Raw genomic sequence first — 8,310 nt, forward strand, 5'->3', positions numbered from 1 at the left:
TGCTCACTGACCTCTTGTCACACTTTTAGCGTTTCTCATTCCTTCAAGTCTCAGAACAGCAGAGACTCCCAATGCCTGAAGAAGGGTGATTACACCTGAAAGCTTGCTAAGAACTTTTTTTCCAACTACTCAGTTGGTTTAATAAAAGATATCACATCTATTCAAAGAACCTGCCTGCCTCACTCCTCCACAAACACCCACACATGTTCCTTGTTTTGCAGTTTAAAAGAAAGAGTGAGTCCAGTTCAGTTCTTTGAAAGAAGGGACATGGGAGCCTGTCTTCAAGACCAGATTCCGTGGCCTAGGTCCTAGGTAGGCAGAGACCTCCCAGCAGCTCTGAGTGTTGTAGCCTGTATTGGAGCTGGATTGAGGATTTGGCATTTCCTTATTGGCATGCTCTCTCCCACATATTCTGACTTCAGGTGGTTCCCTGCTTTGGATTTCATTCTGATGTTCCTATGTCTCCCCATGCATCACGTAAGGAGCCTACACAGCTGGCTTACTCAGGATTCTGGATTCTACCCCAGTGATCAAGCACATATAAGGTAGGTCCAACTTTTTAGTCACCTCAGGATTTTATTGGATCTGGCCCCTGGATACTGTTCCTCTAGTAGAAGCTAGGTTTTAATAAATCCACTGGAGTATCCAGGACAAGACTATCTGTATCACACAAGCTGAGAGCCCCATGACAAATAGTCACTAAACAAAGAATGTAGCACTGCAGAAAGTTTTCTCTGTGACACCAGCACTCAGACTTCTCCTGCATCTGCCTTCTAAGTGTGCCCAACCTGCTTGGGAAACTGCATACCTCAAGGGACTTTAACCTCAGCTTCCAACATTTTGCTGTCTCCTTTCAGAGCTACATGGCACCTGTCTGCTCAGTGAGTGGGAGAGGGTGAGAAGCAGTTAAAGAAAACTACTGAAGCCCCCAAAGGAGCTTGCATTTGGTTTTAAAAATAGATTGCAGAGTGGATGAGGCAAGGGAATGTCTTTCAGCATGTCAAGTTAAAGACATTCCAGAGTACTTTCTTGGCTACATTGTCTATTCCATTTCTTTTTGCTGCAATATGATATTGTGCTCAGTTCACTGAACCCACGCTGACTCAGGTTAATGACTGACAGTGCCAGGTTTTTATTTAGCAATGTGACACATACAGGGCCAGTTTTTGCATTCAGTTTGTCATGCATAAGAGTAGAATTTGGCCCTCAGTCCCTCAGATGCACTCTCGCCCTAGCTGCTGATGAAACGGTCACTGTCTAACTTCTTTTTTTTTCATTTGATTGTAGATCAGTTTGTTTATCTGCTACATTTCAATACTGACAAACAGGCATTTATAAAACCAGAAAGGTCCAGACACTAGTAGTTTCCCTTCTGAATGTCTAGAAATGTGCAAGTTGTACAAATTGTATTAGTTATGCTTTATCAAAAGAGGAAATAACAGCTGGAAAACATTTTGCAAAGCAGTGATTTCTGAAGTGGTTTCTAGTGTTTGGTTCTTTCCAAACACTTAGGACACATCAAACCTATTTTCAGATTTCTCTTGCATTTTGTTAACTTGCCCATCAACCTTCCAAAGCCCTAAGGAGACTAAGTAGCTTGTCATATTCATTATACAATGTTTACACAATATGTAAAGTAAATCATTTAATGTAAATTAATTCACTTCATGTCATAATAAACATAATTAGACATATGGTCTCTTTACTGTTCTTGGCATATCCAACATGGTTTACATTTGGCTAAGGCATATAGAAATGAGAGCTATATTAGGCAAAGTCTGTGGTTTAAAATGTTGATATGTGCAGAAAAGATTGTTAAATAGCGGTTCAAGAAGAGGATTGACACTCCAGACTGCTGTCTTTGACCCTGCACGCCATCTGCCTGGATTCAGACATTAGGGAGGATTTGGGTTGTACCTGACATGGGGAATTAACAGCAACCCAGGCCCCTGGCACACGTTACATTTAAAATGTGACTAACAAGTTAATCACATCTTAAATAATAACCCGGGCACACAGTCATGTAAATTTAAGGCATGATAATGAAGTAAATGAGCCACAAAATTAATCCACATGTAACGTAGCAACTTCGTTGCTCATTTTTATCCTGAATATGCGGCTAGTTGGGGCTGGCCTATAACATATCCTGATACTCAGCCGAGTGTCAGGAACCAGCATGGGGCAGCTCCAGGGTCTGGGACAAAGCTTTCCTCTACCCAGCTGCACTGAGGGAAGAATCTGTCCCAGGATCCTGGGACCTGTAAAAGCCCCATGTGCTGCCCAGCTAGGCAGCACACAAGGCTTTACTCATAGCTGGGCACGGGGAATGCAGCCCATCTGACAGCACAGTGGGTTTTTACTGGTCCTGGTGCACCCAGGGATGGGGCAGCTGCAGCATCAGAACCTATAAGAGCCTCATGCACTGGCTAGTTAGTATTGGCAATGCACTGGGGAGGCATGGGGGGGCACTTGTCCCCCCAGATTTCTGTGCTGACAGCAGGGCATGAGACTGCTACCTGGACAAAACTGGGGCCTGGCAGCAGTGGAAATCAGTGGTGGCATGATATCTGCATCAATGGTGGGATGTGGGGCTACAGCCTGGCCAGATCCAATGTCCAGCAGCAGCAGAGGTGGCAGCACAGAGTAGTGCTCCTGTGGTGCGGAGTTGTCTCCCCACAGCATGAGCACTTACATGTTGCCTATGCCAGCTGGGGTTTTAACAATCAGCTGATTGCTGGCTGGGGCCAGGGACCGGACTGGACAGGATGGGGCTGGTTCCAGATCCTAGTTTCAGTCCCTGGCCCCAACTGGCAATTAGCTGATTGTGGGCATTCAGGTTTTAACTGGCTGGTGCAGCATGAGCCTGGGTTCATGATCCTGGGTTCCCCTGGCACTGGTATGGAAGGTGTGATGGATATCCTGCCATGCACACATGCATGCTTTAAAATGTACATCTGTCACACTCAGATATGTGTTTCAAGGAGACTCCATCCAAATAGATACTCCAGGAACAGGCTGGGAGATACAATTTGTCTTCAGAGTCTAGGACCATGGGCTGAGGAGTATTTTCTGTGTGTCAATTTGCTCTTTGCTTTCTGTGGCCAAGAGAGACAACTCCTCCTGGAAGAAGAGGACTTGGCTGCCCAGGCCTATGGTGGTTGAGCTAACCAGTCGCAGCCCCTCATATGTTCTTAAAGGGAAGTTGCCCACATGGTGCCTTTTCTCATCCTCTGTTATGATGCCTAGGCAAGGAAGTCCACAAAAAGGTTTGATTTTATTTGAATTTCGTTCTAAGGATCCTAAGTCTGCCCATGCAACCCATAAGGAGGCTGCACAGCTGGCCCCCTCAGGAACCAGGTGCTATGGCTCTCTGTCTTCTCCCTCAGACTTTGCTCTATAACCCTGAGGTCCCATTGCTCTAAGTCCTGTTTTCTCCCCTCCAAAGTCCTCCTTTCTTTTCTTTTAGTCCATTGGTTCTTATGGCTGAAATATGAAAATCACAGTCTGTGAGACGGGGATATCTTGTATCGTGTGCTCTCAGTACTGTAAGATTATATATAATATATGTCAATTTAAAAGTCTGAGTTATCCAAACCTAAGAGGCCTGTAGGCAATGTTTGTCCTTATATAGTCATGTTATCCTGGTTTTAGATGTTTTCTCTCCCCTGCCACTGTAAAAGAACTGCACTAACACCGAAGGGAAGTGGCTGGGGGCCTTGGCTGTTGACTGCAGGGGCCCAGCCTGGAACTCATGCATTGGGTTTACTGAGGTTCTGCCAGAGGCCTAACTGGTTGCTTGAGAGCCCTGGGTAGCACATGGGATAATGGCAATGGATGAGCTGGCAGTACAGCTGCTGCTGTATTCGGTCTGCCCCCAATCCTTTCATTTTGCTATTGGGTCTGCCCAAGCAGACTCAAGTCAATTGTACAATCATTGCCAAATCCCCAGCATGTGGTGACAGGAACACACAGTGCATGGAGACTCTCCTTTAATAGAGGTGCATGAAGCATGGTCTCTGTCTGCTCTTCCTGCTGTTCTAATGGATTTCCAGCCAGAAACCTGTTCCTAGCTAATAATGATTAGGAGAATTCAAACTGTCAGAGCTTATGTAGGCTGACCTGATAAATGTTTACTATCCAGTTTAGGACCAAGAGAGAGTCTTTCCATATATCTATCAGAATACAATACAGCTTCTAGTTATATGCTTGACCTCTGTTGCAGGACAGAGAATAATAACAGTGCTATTCCTAGTCCTTTTTGTGGAGGGAGGATGTTCATCATTCTGTAGTTAGATTTCAGAGTTGTCAACCTTTGTGATTTTTATCACTCCCTTCTAGATATTTCATGTTTTTCCTGAAGCCCAATCTCCCAAACTTGGAGGAACTTAGCTGCCTTTTCCTTTCCAAGTAAGTTCTTAGCAGAAGAAAGCTTGAAGATATGGACCTGGGAGATTCAAAATCCAGTGACTGAAGAGAAACCCAGATAGAGCATCCTTTGACGTCTCCAGATTTTTCACAGGTCTGACTCATACTTTATGAATGTTTTGAGTTGGCAACCCTGAAATTTATCCAGGATTTCCATAGAAATAAATAATCTCCTTTATTTTACATTTTCTCTGACACACTTGAAAAATACATTATGCAACTAGACTATTCCCAGAACCACCCACTCTCTTGACTTCATAATGAACATTCGTGATAATGCAACAGCTGAAAACATCTCACAGCCTCCCCCCTTATTGTGTACCTGGAAGTTGGGTGAGTCACAAGTGTTTTGGACCAAGGAGATGATCAAATTCCAAAGCTGAGGGGCCTTTACAGATGCCGCCCTTCTTACAAAAAGGGGATTCTGGTATATTTTAGTTGTAGCCATTGATCTTTCACACGCTTAACAGTACAGGAAGGAGAAATTACCAGTCCAGGGCTTTATTTCAACAAACACTGTGGTAGTGTCACAGAGAAGTAGGGCTGGAAGAGACCTCCAGAGGTCATCTAATCCAACCTCCTGTGTGAGGTAGGATCATTACTATCCAAACCAACCCATGCAACCATCATCTAAACTTTACATAAGACTACCCTCAACCCTGATACAACATGGACCTAACATGTTAACCTGCCACAGGTAAAGCAGGAGAACCATACCAGCCAGTATCCTGTTTCTATTAAATGTTGTCAATATATACTAAAGAGATCCTGGGTATAGAGCCATACCCGCCACTACAGAGGAAGGCAAAAAACCCAGTCTAGGGGTGCACTGACAGAGATTTTGAGGGCCAATACCAATGGCCAATTTTTAACAAGCCAATACTGATCAGATCACCAATATGCAGCCCACAGTGTGGAGAGTGGTAACAGGCTGGTAAGTCTGTTGTTGGGGAAGGGGAAGGGGGAGGGAAAGGGCATGGTGTGGGCAGATCAAGGCCCCTGTGGTGAGGGAGGGACTGGGGTTGGGCCTGGGGCAGGGGCAGGCGCTGCCCAGCTGAGGCGGGGAGCCAGACAGAACCATGAGCAACTCATCTGAGGGGTAAAAGGAGCAGGGATGGGTCCCACAACTACATGTGTCCCAGGAGGGCATGGGGGGCATGTGCATCCAGATCTGCATGGGGCGAGGTTGGGTTGCCACTGCAGGCTGGGGCCAGGGGCTGTGCCAGGCTCTTCTTGGCAGGGGCTGGGCTGGGACTGCACTCAGGGAGGTGGGGGCAGCCCGCAGCAGCAGCCCGCCCTTGTCCTGAGCTCAGATCTAGGGGCACTTGCCTCCCATGCCCTCCTGGGGTGCATGCAGCACAGAGCTGCCCCACCTCCCTCCCCACACCCCCCAGATGAGCCACTACTCGTGGCTTCATCCTGCAGCCCAGCTGGACAGTGCCTGTCCCAGCCCCAGCCCCAGCCCCAGCCCCACTCCCTCCCTCACCGTGGAGGCCTCAGTCCTCATGCCCCTTCCTTCCCCCCTATCCCTTCCCTCACAACAGGCTTACCAGTCAGACCCAGCTGCTCTCCACACTTCTGGGCTGTGCTTCCAGCTGCCTGGGGGCTGCACTGCAGCTGAATGCATGCATGCAGCATTTAACAGCCACATTCTCAGCCACCTCAATGAAAAAAAGTTGATTGAGGATACGGTTAACTTTCTTTATATCACTGATGATCCAATATGGGACCAATGTATCGGTGCCCTTCTACCATAGTCTATACCAATCTGACTATAGGATAAAATTCCTTCCAGACCCCAAATATGCATCTTGGTCTGACCCTGAGTGGAAGGGCAAGACCCTTTAGCCAGGAACCTCTGGCTTTTCTCAAAGCAGGAGAATCACCACACCCTGGTTGAAAACTCCCCAGCCTTAGCTGTAGCCAATACGCAATGCCTCTAGGGAGGTTTAAAAACACCCTGACACATGAAGGAGTAAAAGGGGAAGAGGTGTGGGAGCAAAGACCAGAAACATGGAAAATACCCATGGTAGAACATAGGCATAGCAATGCATAGATCATCCCTGACCAGTGGCTGTCCAGCCTCTCCTTAAACACCTCCAGTGATGGAGGGTCTACAACAGCAGTCTCCAAACTTTTTTGATCGCACACCCCTATCAGTAAAAAATTTTTGAGCATGCACCCCTAATATATGTATATTTATTTATTTATAAATTATATATATGTGGTACTCAGTGTAACACCGTACAAAGTTTGGAGATCACTGAACACTGTACTACTGTACCTCCGCATTGTGCAATTCCCACTCTTCCCTCAGGATACCTTGCGTACCGTACGTGACACGTGACCCTCTGACATACAGACCGAGTGAGGGCACCAGTGTCAATCCGTATATTAAATATTAGTAAAGCTTAATTGCTTTCTTATTTTTTTAGATAAAAAACAAATATAAATAGAAGGTCTAATATTTTCTTCCTGCACCCCAATGGATCATCTTGCACACCCCCTGGGGTGTGTGCACCCCACTTTGGAGACCACTGGTCTACAACTCCCCTAGGCAGTCTATTTCACTGCCTCACTATTCTAACGGTGAAGAAAATTTTCCCGATATCCAATCTAAATTTACTTTATTGCAACTTCATGCCTTTGGTCCACATTCTCCTCTCTCTAACAGCAAAAGAGAAAAGGTACTTTTCCTCTTCTTTGTCAGCCCTTCAAGTATTTGAAGACTGCTATCATGTCCTCTCTTAATTGCCTTTTCCACAAGCTGAATATTTCTAGCTCCTTCAGCCTGTCCTCATATGACTTGGTTTCCAAGCCCTTGATCATCTTTGTTGCCTGCACTTTGTTCCCCATCTGTGCTAGAATGTGCTTTTATGCCCCTTTGACTTTAATGGGATTTAAGCACTGTTTAAGCATGTCAAATACCTCCTCCACAGCAAATAGGAAACCCAACACTGGCTTAGCGTTTTAATTTTTTTTCCAGTTGATCTTTGTTTTTAGGCAGAGCTACTTCTGATCTTACTTCCGGCCAGGCTGTTATAAGAAAACCACTTGTGGAAGAAGTATTAAATGTTTACTAAAAGGATTAAAAAGAAGTGTATTGGAACAGAGTAGGTGCACTGACCCTTTCTGGAAAGGGGAGGGACGTAAGTTTATAGCAGGAGTTGATCACAGCCTGTGCTAACATACCTAGGCTAGCTGGATGCACAGGAATAGGAATTGTGGGCTTTAGCTGGCTAGCAAGCAGCGTGCAGACAGGGTTGCCTGCCAATGCCAAATCCTGTGCTGTTGCTTCTTTACTGCTTTTGACCCCTGTGTTAAGTAAATTACGCTGCTACAGAGATGCCAGCACAGGCTATAGTCATGTCCCTCCATTTTGCTGTGCTGATAGTCCCTATTTGTGGCACATCTACACACACACCATTTCAAAGACCCTTTCCAGAGGGGAAGGACTAGGGAAGAGGGCGGGGGGGCGCTCAGTAAGTTGAGATAATAGGACTTTTGCTTCCTGCCTGCAGGAAAGGTGGGAAGTGTTCTGGAGTCAGCAGTAGGAGGGGAGTTGTCTCCATGGCTTCTTTCAGTCATAGAGATCTGCTCACAGTTTCCCAAGCTCATAACCAGGTCAGCGCTCCAGGGTCCCTGTTTGTACTATCCTGCCGAGAGAATGCCTCAAGGTCACACTGCAGCACTGTTAGCATCTTCTCCCTTTATTGTGTTTGAAATCAGTCTTTCCCTCCTACTTTGAATTCAGAATGGACATAGGGAGCCTTCCAGCAAACACTGAGCACTTGCAACCACCATTGTCTTCACCACTGCTCTTGGCACTACTCAGTACCCAATGTCCACTCACATCATCAGTGCCTATATTGGATGGCTTATCCT

This window comes from Crocodylus porosus, unplaced genomic scaffold (assembly GCF_001723895.1).
Source record: "Crocodylus porosus isolate Cpor-Errol unplaced genomic scaffold, CroPor_comp1, whole genome shotgun sequence".
Lineage (NCBI taxonomy): Eukaryota > Metazoa > Chordata > Crocodylia > Crocodylidae > Crocodylus > Crocodylus porosus.